This window comes from Heteronotia binoei, chromosome 3, assembly GCF_032191835.1.
Source record: "Heteronotia binoei isolate CCM8104 ecotype False Entrance Well chromosome 3, APGP_CSIRO_Hbin_v1, whole genome shotgun sequence".
NCBI lineage: Eukaryota > Metazoa > Chordata > Lepidosauria > Squamata > Gekkonidae > Heteronotia > Heteronotia binoei.
The window spans coordinates 180703699-180718895 of NC_083225.1; positions in this window are offsets into that span (position 1 = coordinate 180703699).

A 15197-nucleotide genomic window follows, 5' to 3' on the forward strand; every position below is an offset into this window, starting at 1 on the left:
CTGGTGCCATTGGACATGGTAAAAGATGGGAAATGGGAGGTACAGAAAGAAGCAGGTTCAAGAGGAAGAGTAAAGGGCTTGTTACCCAGGCCACATTTTCTCAAGGGGCAAGCAGTCCAACCCTACAGCCCTCATGGGCTATTTTAGGGGTGGCCAAACTGTGGCTGGGTAGCCACATGTAGCTCTTTCACACATATTGTGTGGCTCTTGAAGCCTCAACTGTCCTGCCAGCTAGCTTGGAGAAGGCATTTCTCCCTTCAAATCACTTCTCCAAGCCAAGCCAGCAGGTGGCTTGGAGAATGCATTTAAAGTTAAAGTTGCTTTCTTTCCATCCCTCCCATCCCCATCTTCCTCCCTCCCTCCCTCCCTTCTATTGAACATCTGACATCTTGTGGCTCTCAAACATCCAGCATTTATTCTGTGTGGCTCTTATGTTAAGGAAGTTTGGCCATCCCTGGGCTATTTGATCACAGGCATTAAGATCTATTAATGTGAGAACCTCAGCCATTTTAAAAAGTACTATTCCAGATAGACTGAGGCTTAGTTTACCACAGGAATCATTTGCATATTAGGCCACACCCCTGACACCAAGCCAGCTGGAAATGAGTTCCTGCATGTTTCTGCTAAAAAAACCCCCAAAAAGCCCTGGTTTACCGCCTCAGGCGTAAGAAATATTTGAAGCACATTCGAAATGTGCTTTATAGTTTAAGTGCAGTGCCTAGATAGGATTGAGATGTCAGTCATAGATCTCATTGTAATGTCATCGCTAGTGTTTCGGATAAGAATCTCAGGGCTTTTTTTGTAGCAGGAACTGCTTTGCATATTAGGCCACACACCCCTGATATAGCCAATCCTCCAAGAGCTTACAGGGCTCTTAGTACAGGGCCTACTGTAAACTGCAGGAGGATTGGCTCCATCAGGGTTATGTGGCCTAATATGCAAAGGAGTTCCTGCTACAAAAAAAGCCCTTCCTGAAAGAAACAGGAAAAAAAAACTTGAAACACTCTGGGCCACTGTATGTATCTAAGTGGACCATTGCATGTCTTCTGCTGTCTTTGAGGTAACACATAATGGCCATAAGAATACAATGGCAGCCTGCAGGGAATACAATGGTGGAAGTCAACTTTAACAGCATATGTCAGGACAGTCACATGACATCACAAAATGGGCACCTTTTCAGATGTTTGAGTCTTGTCTCCACCCTTATGAGGAATGGGAAATGACTTTTTTCTCGACTGGGGTCTGAATATCAAGGATAATCTCCGAGTTCCACTTTTTATTCCTTTAGAGAACTGATATAGTGCCTCTCCAGAGATGACTTCAATGCTTATCAAAAGAAAAAACAAATCAACAGAGATATATAAGACAAATCAACAGAAATATATAAGACAAATCAACAGAAATATATAAGAATTACCAACAGGGAAATAAACAAGCCAGAAACACACGGTTGGGACACTGCAACAGCTTTTAAAACATGCTACAGCCTTAAAGGATATCCATAAAACAGTCCTTAAGCTAGTAGCAGACTGGAAAAACTACTGGAAAAGATAGAACCTCTCAGTGAAAAAGAAATGGTTTGTCCTGGCACCCAAGGACAGTAAAAAAAAGTGAAAAAAGTTTGAGTCCAGTAGCACCTTTAAGAACAACGATGTTTTATTGGATGTATAAGCTTTTGTGTGCATGTAGCCTTCGTCAGATACCATTAAATGGAAATTGCCAGTCCATACATATATGTAGAGACACTGGGCAGCAAATAAACATAACCTACAACCTAGGGATTCCACCATCCCCAGCACGATGATATCACCAAGAAGTGACATCACACTGGGGACATTGCGCCAGGGACACTCTAGGACTTGTGGGTGGAAAACTCTATGGTACCATAGTTTTACCACAAATCCTAGAGCGTTCCCAGTGTGACGCTCTAGGAATCGCTGTAAAACTCTATTCCATAGATTTTTATTGTGAGTCCTAGAACATTCCTGGTGTTCCCGGGCGACAACATTGACTGGTTGTCAAGTCCAACTCAAGAAATATCTGGGGACTTTGGGGATGGAGCCAGAAGCAAGGGTGTGACAAGCATGACTGAACTGCTTGAGTGGGGAGAACCTGAACATCTAACAGACATGTTCTGAACCTTGTTAGTCTTCTATGAACGTATTGTAGGCTTGGGTGTTTCTGGGGGTGGTTCCAGCTTTAAAGAATGCAGAAGAAGATGACGGCTGTCAAGGTCACCAGCTGAGTAAGTTTTGCCTTGATTGTAAGGAAAACTGCTCTCAAAATAAAGTTGGGGAATTAGACTGAGAGACAGCTAGCCCAATAAACGGAATCTTTGTTATCTGTGTATACGAGGCTCAACCGATCAGAGAGTCAATGCTCAATAAAGAACTCTAATTTAATAAAATCAATTGTGGTTTATTTGAAACAATAGTTCGTTCACACAAGGTACACAAATCAATCACACATTCATACAGGTCTAGGAAAAATAGAGAGATCGATAGGGGAACATAAAAGGAATGGACATACAGGGCAATACTACCTCTCGCAGACTCCAATGGAAGGCTCCGATGGCGACGAATGAGGGATGGGGGAAAGGTCCCGAAACTGATCAGGAATCGGGGGTGTTACTACCCAGCGGGAGTAGGGGGTTTACTGAGTAGAAGGCACACCTGTGGGTAGCTAGTCCACAGGCTATATAGAGTCACCTTAGTCCTGAGGGGATGGGAGGTGACTGGGAGTGGTAATGGGAGGTTCTGCTGATGACCAAGAAGGCTGGACATCGGCTGGACCAATGGCGGGTCAATGGCGACACCTGATTGGGTGTGTGCTTCAACCAATGAACATCACCTTCATCCTGGGCATCCTGGAAACTTCCAGGTTGCGACAGGGCCTGGGGCGGCTCCGTTGGTATCAATGTGGGAATGGTTGGGTGATTGGGAGGAGATGGGATTAACTGGGAAAGGGACAATAGAGAATCAGATATGCACCTAGGTATTCCGGTGTAGACAAAAGGGCTTGGCTGTATCAGGAGAGATCCTTCCTCTTTCTCAACTCTCCGGGGTGAAGACAGTTGTTTAGGAAATCACTGGGCAATCAGGATTAATAGTGGAGCCATTAATCCATTCATAGACTAAGTGGGTTGCTGGCGGGCTAAGAATGACTCAAGGCGTGTACGTGAGGTTCCCACATAGAAGGAATGAAGCCCAACCAGGCAGGAAGATGGCTACATGTGGTGTTAGCAAAACACAGTGGTTTCCATGCTTAGCGCTTCACACCATTCGCCCGGACAGCTCCGTGGCGGCGTAGCCTCCTCCTTACCATGGCGGGTTCCACGCGATGGCGGGGAAAAGTTAGAGCGCGGCTGCAGACACTCTGTGCCTGACTCAAGCGCTCATATACTTGTTAATAGGTACACGGGAGTCTTATGTAGTTCCTGGGCAGCGTCACTCGCATTCACTGGCCAGGCGGATGCAAGCTTACTTCTCCAGGCGCCCTGGCAACCATGCTGGTGATCATGATGTGCACATATTATGAAAAGTAGGGGGCTTTTCCTCACAGTTCCCCCCCTCGAGACTGACGTCACCGCCTAGTGGCGAAGTCTCGCATATGCAACGGATAAAAATAAAATAACACACAAAAAAAAACGGGGCTTCGTTAAGAGGGCGGTGAGCCCGTGAAGCATGGGGTGTCTACTAGGGAATACCGGCTACCTGCAAAAAGGTTGGAGCCACTATCTTAAAACTACTCAAAAACATAATTTAAAAATGCCAATGGGCCATCAGATCCTTCCTTGGCGTTCATGCTTACAGGGAGGCCTTCTGGGATACATTGTACATATTCAATATCTCATATAGCATTATTAAAATCCATAAAAACACATAGTAAAATTTTACAATACACAGTATCTGAACCAAGGGTTCATATAACAGTATTAAAATTCATAAAGACACATAATACAAAGTATTTGAATTTAAAGGTTACTTAAAAGCAGCATATAGCATTATTAAAATCTATATAAAAAAACACATGGTAAATTTCCAAATACAAAGTATTTGAATCAAAGGTTACTCAAAAGTAGAGATCATGTGCGCAGCCTAGACCGGCTAGGCTGCCATAATTGGTTAGACAGGCAATAAGCATTTCATATTATACACGGATTCCCAAGGCAAGTCATTTAAAATCACTGGGTTACATTTCATACATATATATAGTAAAACACAAATCCTATCACTATGCTAGTACATAATTCATCTGTCTGACCTTTTTGGTCTTCGGGCTTCTTCTTCTCCCCCCCTCGGTAACATCCATGCCGGGGATAGAGGAGGCTTCCCTTTTCATTTGGCTTGTCTGTAGTCTCCTTCTGGAGGGGAGGAGGCTGGCGGCGCCGAGGAGTCTGCGGCGGATATCCCACCCACCCCCCTTGTATCCAGGCTGCCCATAGTGAAGTCAAGTCACCCATGGAGCATGCCTAACACGGAGGCCTTCGATCCTGCTCGGACCCGGTCGGGGGCCTGTTCACATGGTCTGGGGAGACCCTGTCAGAAGGAGTTTCCTGTATATTTATGTAAATGTCATGGACAAAGGGTTCTGGGAGAGATTTTTACAGATTTTTGTCCAAGTTTATACAGTTCTAGCACAATAATAAACTTTTCAGGCAAAACACTAATACACAGTCATAGTTTCTTATAATTTTGCAGCCCTTTCCCGTTTGGCTCCGGACTGCTCTCTTCAATCTTAAAGTGAGTCCGCTCCCATGCCCTCTAGGTTCGGCATAGGGGAAAGGCATACGATGGACGTGCGGACCCATGGGTCTACAACCCGAACCGGGGAGTGTGGCCACGGAAAGGCCTCTCCTGGTGTAGTAGGTTCGGGGAAGTAGACCCAGGGATCGCTTCCCATATTTTAATCGGGAGCCCGTTTGGGCTCCGGAGAACCCGCTTTAAGCGTGGTTCTCTTTTAGGGCCTATTGGAGTCCCTCCCTGGCTGGGAGGGGGGGACTCCCCCTTTACTTGGTAAAAGATAGAACATAAGCAAAAACAAACACATAAGGAAAACTTTGGTTCCCATTGACACTCAACCTAAGGGTCTCTGTCTGTCAATCAAAGTTTGGACTGACAGGGGCGGGTTCTGCGTTGCCTGGAGGTTCCCACTTCCTGTGGGGTCGTGCCCCTAATGTGGTGCCAGTAGTCTACTGGTGGGTGTGGGAGATGCAAATGACCCTGTGCAAAGCAGCGTGGGAGATTTTTCCATTCCTCATGCTAACCTGACCATGCGGTGGAAACCATGGGGAGGAGGGTTTTGAGTGCGGCCAGTTACTCCTTTGGGTGGGCTTCTCCGAGCCTACACCACCAGGAGAGGCCTTCCGCCATGGAGATGCTTCTTGGGAAAGCTTGATGAGATAGCTCGTAAAAGGGCTAACTCGGCTCCCACGCTCTCCAACTCCATACTCCTTGGTTCGGTCTTGTAATCTCTCCAAAAGCCTGCTCTAATTTTTGAAACCAGCCCACCCGAAAAGGGTGGGCACCTTTCTTTTGGTCAAAAATAGATTCATAACATCTTACAAACATAGCCAAACATGGCTGGTCGGTCAAAATCCCATTTTTCCGTCCCTCCTCCCGCCCGGGAGATGGCAACGGGTAGACTGACACGTCATGTTTTCCGCTGAGTGCTGCCTTCTACTGGCAGACAGGGCGGTCTACAGAGGCGCCAGGCAATGAGGACATACAGTTCATTAAGCCAAGTGGGAGGCACATATGCAAATACCCTTTTGCTTTGAAATGGGTTTCTTGGGCCATTGCGGGGCACCCCCTTATTCAGAATCGCCCCAAAAGATTTGCGGTCATACTCCAGCGGATTTCCTGTTATTGGGCACTTCTTTCTTGTGGGGAAAGCCAGTCACTGTGACTCGAAGGTGCTTCGGTGCGTTTGGCTCTCCCGGTGGGGGTCGAGTTCAAGCATTCTGCCTGGTCTCGTGTGCGCCTTTACAAACTCAGGGTGCCCCTGCAAGTATGGCACCTGGTGCAGAGTCTGTTCTGGCCCCCTGAGACCCTTAGGTGGGCGGAACTTTTAGCTGGAGCTCCGCGCTCCGGAGGGCAAGTGTCAGTGCCTGCCCTCTTTTAACCCTCGGGCTGCTTCGGCGGCCCAACCTTCTCTGGTAAAAGATAGACAAGTCTTAATAACAACAGTTCATTACCCACATGGGGTGTTGGAACTCTAAGTCCCAGATGTCCCCAATCCTGTGCTTTGGGTTAGTGCATGCGCATGGTATGTTTATGCAGATGAACTAAGCCTAAGGCATGTTGGGAATAGGATATTATAAAATATTTTTCAAATATATGGACCTAGATTTGGTCCGCTCCTTGTGGGAATAGTGGCTTGTGAAGGGCCATAGTTCAGGTGTACGGGTCCCAAGGTCGCTCATCACCCACATTGCCTCTTTAATCTAAAAGGTAGCTGGCGGACATAGGGTGCCCGCGGGAGGCGGCTTTTCCTAAGCTCCTCGGTTCGGGTGCCCATGCACAGCCTGAGTCCCTTCCACAGTTATGTGGGTAAGGGCTGCACGCTCAGGCGTCCCAATGGGTCAGAACAGTGGCTGCACCAGGTTCCTGATGCTTTGAGCGTCTGCAACTTCTTCCCCTCTCCGTTCCCTGTGTTACTTCAGGATCACGGAGCGCCGGAAGAGTCACAGAGCTCAAACACTGGACTGCTGGGAGTCTCTCTGGGTCAGAACAGGTTCGGTCCCAGAGTCACTTCGGGCCTTGTAGTGATGGATCACTTGGTGGGACTGTTATCTAGACCATCAAGAAGCGATCCAACACTTGCAAGAATGCCCTGAGTTTGTTCTGCCCAATTTGGGCTTCCTCTCACCCCATCCCCTTGGGCCAACGAGCCCACCCTTTGCTTGGTGAAAGATAGAACCTCCTATAGAAACAGAGCGGGGCAGAGAGGTACTGAGATGCATAATGTAAAGGTTAGCTGTGGGGACTACATCTCCCATCGTCCTCCGTTTCCCATCCCAAAAGTTGGGGCATGTGCAGGAGAGATTCATGCAAATGCCTCAAATCCAAGGCGGCCTGGGAGCGACGGGGCAGTGAAGTTTTTCAACCATAAAAGCCTTATACGGGGGGGAGGGGTTGGGATCCCATGAAGGACCCCCGGCCGCCCGCTGGATTTGAACCTGGCTCCCCACGTTCAAGGCCTGCCGCAGGATTCGCCAGAGCCCTCAGGAGGATTTGCACCTGGCTCCCCACGTCCACCTCCTGTGGCTCTTTTCTGTAAGGGAAACTTCTCTCAAAATAAAGTTGGGGAATTAGACTGAGAGACAGCTAGCCCAATAAACGGAATCTTTGTTATCTGTGTATACGAGGCTCAACCGATCAGAGAGTCAATGCTCAATAAAGAACTCTAATTTAATAAAATCAAGTGTGGTTTATTTGAAACAATAGTTCGTTCACACAAGGTACACAAATCAATCACACATTCATACAGGTCTAGGAAAAATAGAGAGATCGATAGGGGAACATAAAAGGAATGGACATACAGGGCAATACTACCTCTCGCAGACTCCAATGGAAGGCTCCGATGGCGACGAATGAGGGATGGGGGAAAGGTCCCGAAACTGATCAGGAATCGGGGGTGTTACTACCCAGCGGGAGTAGGGGGTTTACTGAGTAGAAGGCACACCTGTGGGTAGCTAGTCCACAGGCTATATAGAGTCACCTTAGTCCTGAGGGGATGGGAGGTGACTGGGAGTGGTAATGGGAGGTTCTGCTGATGACCAAGAAGGCTGGACATCGGCTGGACCAATGACGGGTCAATGGCGACACCTGATTGGGTGTGTGCTTCAACCAATGAACATCACCTTCATCCTGGGCATCCTGGAAACTTCCAGGTTGCGACAGGGCCTGGGGCGGCTCCGTTGGTATCAATGTGGGAATGGTTGGGTGATTGGGAGGAGATGGGATTAACTGGGAAAGGGACAATAGAGAATCAGATATGCACCTAGGTATTCCGGTGTAGACAAAAGGGCTTGGCTGTATCAGGAGAGATCCTTCCTCTTTCTCAACTCTCCGGGGTGAAGACAGTTGTTTAGGAAATCACTGGGCAATCAGGATTAATAGTGGAGCCATTAATCCATTCATAGACTAAGTGGGTTGCTGGCGGGCTAAGAATGACTCAAGGCGTGTACGTGAGGTTCCCACATAGAAGGAATGAAGCCCAACCAGGCAGGAAGATGGCTACATGTGGTGTTAGCAAAACACAGTGGTTTCCATGCTTAGCGCTTCACACCGTTCGCCCGGACAGCTCCGTGGCGGCGTAGCCTCCTCCTTACCATGGCGGGTTCCACGCGATGGCGGGGAAAAGTTAGAGCGCGGCTGCAGACACTCTGTGCCTGACTCAAGCGCTCATATACTTGTTAATAGGTACACGGGAGTCTTATGTAGTTCCTGGGCAGCGTCACTCGCATTCACTGGCCAGGCGGATGCAAGCTTACTTCTCCAGGCGCCCTGGCAACCATGCTGGTGATCATGATGTGCACATATTATGAAAAGTAGGGGGCTTTTCCTCACATGATAGGAGACAAGAATGTTGCTTACATGGTTCCAGTGATACTTGGCGGGGCGGGCGGGATATAAATAAAAAGTTGTTATTATTATTATTATTATTATTATTATTATTATTATTATTATTATTATTATTATTATTATTATTATTATTATTAACGTTGGCTTGTTGCAGTTTGGTGGTGATAGGCTTTCACGACGCTTCTCCAGTGATTCGGCCAAAACATCTGGGAAGTCTAGGATCTTTTCTTTCTAGAATAGCAGGCTTCCTGAAGCAAGTGTTGTTTGGTTCTGGAATCAACAAATTCCACTATGATGTCTCTGGGTCTGGGAGAGCACTGAGACGATGCAGTGTATAAAGGACTCAGGCAAAATGCTCATAAGAACATAAGAAAAGCCATGTTGGATCAGGCCAATGGTCCATCCAGTCCAACACTCTGTGTCACATAGTGGCCAAAAAATCAGGTGCCATCATTTAATTAGGGGGGCTACGCCATTTTCTAAGTGCAGTGGAGAGGCAATCCAAGCAGAAACAAATGAAATCAAGTCAGAGGTACCTTCAGCCTGCTCAGGAAAGCCACAAAATTTAAGGTTATTAATTCACTGGAAATTCTCTAAAGCTAGTATTTTGTCATGAGCCCAGCTTTCCTGAGCTTGCAGAGAGCGGATGTTACCTTGGGAACCATGACACATTTCCCAGGCTGAATCCACAGTTTCTCCAACTTCCCACAGAGTGATTTGTATATTGTCAAGCCTGTCTACAAGTGGTTGAATTAAGGATGAGATGTTATCTGAGAGTCTCTCAGTCATTTTTTTTTCAAAGGGTTGGAAGGAGGTAAATAGATCTTGCTTAGTGATCCATAGCTGATCGGTATCAGCATCGAAAGGCTTGGTGACCATGTCATCATCATCTTCATGTGAGCTCTGTGCGACTGGCCTGGAGCTTTTAGCTTGGAGTGTAGGCTTTTGAAGTGTAGGGAACAGAGCCGGCAGCACCATTTTTAATCATTTTTGATCAGTTCCGCAGGGCCTGCAAGACCACCCTCTTCAAGCTGGCGTTCATGAATTGCTGAATTATAGTTGTAACAAGGAAAACACCAAAACGATCTGGTTCAAGGACCCTGTCACTATTATGTCAACTGACAGGGATAGCGTCAAACAACAATGTTAATGTTAGATTTAATAATGTTTTAATTAAGTATTGACTGGTTTTTAAATAATGTAATTTAATGTTTTTATCTACTGTATTGTTTGCTTATGGATGTTGTTAGCCGCCCTGAGCCTGCTTTGGCAGGGGAGGGCGGGATATAAATAAAATTTTACTTACTTACTTAAAGCCCCCAGATTTCCCCATTATGAGAAGGTGAGTAGATGATCGAAGTAAGCCTGGAAAGACAGGAGATAAGGAAGAAGAAGAATTGCAGATTTATACCCCACCCTTCTCTCTGAAACAGAGACTCAGAATCTTCTCCCCCCACAACAGACACCCTGTGAGGTGGGCGGGGCTGAGAGGACTCTCACAGCAGCTGCCCTTTCTTTTTTCTTTTTATTGTTGTTTTTTAAAAACCCCACATGTGAAACCCCAGTGCATAAAATTACAATAGTTACTCAAGTTAAACATTAATAGATATCAGAAAGAAGAACATCAACCTAACTTTCATATAGTGAATACAAGAAAAGTAAAGCGATACAGTTTACAACGATATCAAATCAAATCAGCTAAACATTCATCATTTGCAAAAATGGACTCCAAATCTCATTAAACACATTTGTCTACGACCAGAAAACGATATTTTTTCAAAAGCTGCAAGTTTCAATAAATCATCTTCCCAAAGAAGAATTGGAATTACATCATTTTGTTTCCAGTGTTTAAGAATTTGGCGTTTTGCTATCAACAGAGCCCTTCCTAACCATAATTTTTGCCCCTTCTTTAATTTCCATTCTTTCGGAAAAAAGTTTAGTATTAAGTGACTATCTTGCCATGGTAATTGACGTTTAATTGTATCCTTTATTTTCAATAACACCTGTTCCCAAAAATTCTGAGTCACCTCACAGTTAAATAACATATGTGTGAGATTCGCCTCTCTTCTCTTACATCTCCAACACTCTGCTGAGGATAACATTGCTCTCTTAAACATACGAAGTGGGGTCCAATAAACTCTATGCAATACTTTCTGCTGTATGGTTATCAACCTGATGTCTAGAGTGGACTTCCTAATTTTATTACAACAATCTTCCCATTGGTCCAAGTTCACGTGACATTGAACCTCTAGATTCCATTTATGATTTAGTGCAGATAGGTCAGGTATTGTAATCTCCTTCAGTATATTATACAACACTAAATTGGATTTCTTCTGCTCAAATGCCTCAGACAATTGAAAAAACAGTGGCGGGCACTGTGATGCCGCCAACGCATCAGGCCCGAACACAGTTCGCAAGGCTTGTTTTATTTGCATAAAATTCCACTGATATAATGGTAAAGATGTTATTTGAGTTGGAAGTTCATAGTGTGCAATAAACTCATCCTCTTGATTTTTTAACTGATCCAAAGAAACAATACCGGCGTGCATCCACCGAAGCCAAAAAACCGGCTTATTGCCTATCTTAATTAAAGGATTGCCCCACAAAGAGGCTTTTTCATGCGAAAAAGGGTCAGCGTTAACCAGTTTCAGTGTCAGCTCCCACACTTTTCTAGCTGAGGTAATTGATCTCAGTGGATGTTTTATCACAGAGAACGTTGAACCTAGTGCATAGCATCCCTCCAATGGAAATATCATTGCGCCCTCAAGCGATGCCCAGGTCGGTGCGTTATCCAAGCTGACAAGATTCCACCATTTAACTGCAGCTAATAAAAGGGCTCTGTGATATAATAACAGGTTCGGAACCCCAAAACCACCTTCCTTCACCTCTCTCTGAAGCTTAAGCATAGAGATCTTGGGTCGACTGGAGCCCCAAATAAACTTAGATAGGATCCCATCGATTTTATTGAACCATTTCTTAGGGGCTGAGAGGACTCTCACAGCAGCTGCCCTTTCAAGGACGAGCTCTGCCAGAGCTAAGGCTGACCCAAGGCCGTTCCAGCAGCTGCAAGTGGAGGAGTGTGGAATCAGACCCAGTTCTCCCAGATAAGAATCCACACACTTTACCACTACACCAAACTAGCTCTGAGGGTCAGATAGCAGATAGGGATGTGCAAAAAAAAAAAAAAATCGGAATTTCACGGATTCAGAAGTATATGGGGAAAACAAATTTGGAATCCCGTATACTGCTGAATACCGCATTCGGAGTAGCCGCATATACGGTAGATGCGCAGCTATTTCCAAATATATGGCCCCATTATACCCTACAGACCATTGAAATCAATGGCAAATAGGGTATATTTGAAGCCACCTTGAGGGGAGAGGGTTTGAGGGAAAGCCCCCAAATTTGCAGAGAACCTGCAGGGGACTCTCCCCTACAAAACCCCAAGTCCCAAAAAGATTGGGCCAGGGGGTCCCTGTCTTTGGGCTCCCCAAAAGGCCAATTGCCAACAATGATGAGGAAAGCCCAATTAGCCACTTCCTCCACTACAATTGCTGTGGGGAAAGTGGCTCTGGCCAGAGGGGGGTTTGAGGGAGAGGCCCCGAAACTGCAAGGCAGATTCAGGGGACTCCCCAGCATGAAACCCCCCTGGCTCAAAAAGACTGCACTCATCTGTGGGCACCCCAAAAAGGGACACTGCTCCCAATGGTGAGAAAAAACCAATTAGAGCCACTTCCTCACTGTAATCATCGTGGGAAAATTGTCTCTGGGGAGCAGGTGGTTTTGAGGAGAGCCCCCCAAACTGCTGTGCAGCTTCAGGGAACTGTCCCACACAAAACCCACAAGGCCAAAAAAAAAATTGGACCAGGGGGTCCAATTCCTGGGGCACCCAAAGCCAAACCTAACTTCACACCAGGGAATCTCTATAGGACCCAAATGCACTACATCCCTCTACTCTATGAACCCTGCAGTGCAGGCCTGGAACCAATATAAACCCAGTTGCCATCACCTCCACACAAAACACAATCTGCTCAAGGTCTGCTCTGCAGACCTGGCTGCAGCAAACAAAAATGCCAGCTCTCCGGCCCTGCCCCAAACAACACGGGGAGAGCTGGCCAAGCACAACAAGCCTGCTGGTTCTGGGTCTCTCACCCAGGTGCCAGCTTCCCTGCCACAGAACACGCAGTCTACAGATGCCAGCTCTCCAGCCCTGCCCCAAACAACACAACTCTCAAACAAGAGAAGTGGTGGACCACCACACCTAGCTCCACATCATTCTGTATCTGACACAAAGCAAGAATCATGTTGACTTACCTTGAGTGATGGATGGTTGGCTGGTCCAGGCTCTTTTGCATTACCCAGGGTGCACCACGAGGAGGCCAGCCAGAATTGCACCCCATATGAGGAAGATCACTGGGAGGGCCTCAGATTGTGTGAGAGGAAGGCAACCATTCCTTCTCTCTCAGCTCAGCAGTAACGCACCAGCATCACTGTGCCATTAGAAGGACCTAAGCATTGGCATGGCTGCTGGCTGCCTGTCATCATCACTGGCACCTCCCTCTTTCTTCTTCCTGCCCCTGAAAAAAAAAACTGTGTTATCCTGGCTGAGCCTGTGGGTGCTGTCGGTTACAGTTGGGGGTTGCAATGGCCCTTTCAGTATTATTAGGCATGTGTGGATGGAGGACTTGAGAAATTTGGATTGCTTTGCAGTTTTTAAACCAGCATTCACTTTTGGTTTGGGAGGGATGGGGGGGGGGGATGCACTGCCAATCAATTTGTGAGTGAGTTTTTGGGAGTCTTTGGACTCTAGTCAATTTTTAGTGGAGGAGCGTTTTACAACCACCTTCCAAGCGCGGGCCAAGAGAGGATGCAGGCACAAGTAGGTGCCCACTTCATTCACTCTCAAAGTCTACATTCGGGGAGCCGAACAGAGGCAAGTTGACCTTCAGGAAGACCAACTGCTCAACTGTCCAGGGTTGCAGGCGATTGCGATGTGGGCAGACAATGACGCCCATATGTGAAAAGACGCGCTCGCTCTGCACGCTCGTCGGTGGGCATGAGAGGAACGCCTTGGCCACAGAGGAGAGGGCCGGCCAGACCCCCTTCTTCGTGACCCAGTAGTCCAAAGGAGACATTCCTGCAGCTTGAGGGGCTCAAAAAGATAGTCCCTCACCATCGCAGCACCCATCTTCGCTCTCGGTGCCCTACCGCTCCTAGAGGGGCCAATGACCTGCCCAATGAATGTCACCTCAGCACTCTTTGTGGCATGAGTCTGGTGGGAAACATTGCCTAGCTGGGGATGTTGGAGATGAACAACAGGAGTGGAAGTGGCAGATGAGCTGCTTCCACCCCCCTCCTCCTCAACTACCGGCACTGGACCCGCCCTGACTCTGGAACGCTCTACCTTCTGAGAGAGCTCATCTCGCCAGCGATCAAACTCGTTGGCCCACTCAGCAACTATGCCCTTAAGGCACGGGTCTAATATGGTCACCATCATGTAGACCTTATCCTGGGGGAAAGTCTGAAAGCGGGCCTCAAGCCCTTCCTGCAGCCTAACAACCAGGGCGCGCACCACTGGAAGAACGTCTGCACGGCCTTGAGCTGGCACTAGAAATGAGGCCAGGTCCTCACAGGCCATCTGGACCATGGGAACGACCAGTGCGAGCAGTTCTGTGTAGGTCTTGAAGGGCCCAAGAGTCTGAGAAATGACCATCCAATCCTCTTGGGTGAGACAGTTCTCATCCCGAAAGACCCTCGTCTCAGAGGCAAAGGCATCCAGGGCTGCTCTCTGCTCCACCATGCGATCCAGCATGGCACAGGTGGAGTGCCAACGTGGCCTGACGTCAGCGATCAGGCGGTGCCCTGGCACGCCTGTCAGTGTCTGTTTCTCACGCAGCCGATACGAGTCCGTATTGCTGCGTGAGAAGTGACCCGTGATGTGCCGACATTTCTGGAGCAGAAGTCGGTACTCATGGGTCGCGGCTAGATACAGACAATCCTGGCTTTTTGTCTGTCCCAATGCGTCCTTAACCACAAGGTGGAGAAGGTGGGCCACGCAAGGAAGGCAGTTTAGGCCCGGATGCTGAACAGCCGCCTTGATGTTGGAGCCACCGTCAGTCACCACGAAGCCCATGGCGACGTCCCCGCTGCCTACCCAGCCCTCTAACTGAGAGGATGGCTCTAAGAGTCTCCGCCATGTGCGGCGTGTCGACTACTTCGGCGAACAGCAAGGCCCAGTGATATCAGGCCCGGCGGCCCTGATTCTGCCTGTCGCTACTGCCACCCCCACCCTGCAGCTCTCTGGGTTGCCACCAATGCACAGTCAGGGAGAGATACCCCTCGAATGCATGATGGGAGCTCCAGACATCTGAGGTGAAATGAACAGTCCCCCCGGCAGCACGGGACAAATGCTCCTTCACCACAGATCTGGTCGCCCTGAAAACATAAGAACATAAGAGAAGCCATGTTGGATCAGGCCAATGGCCCATCAAGTCCAACACTCTGTGTCACACAGTGGCCAAAAAATTTTTATATATATGTATATATATATATATATATATATATATATATATATATATATATATATATATATATATATATATATATATA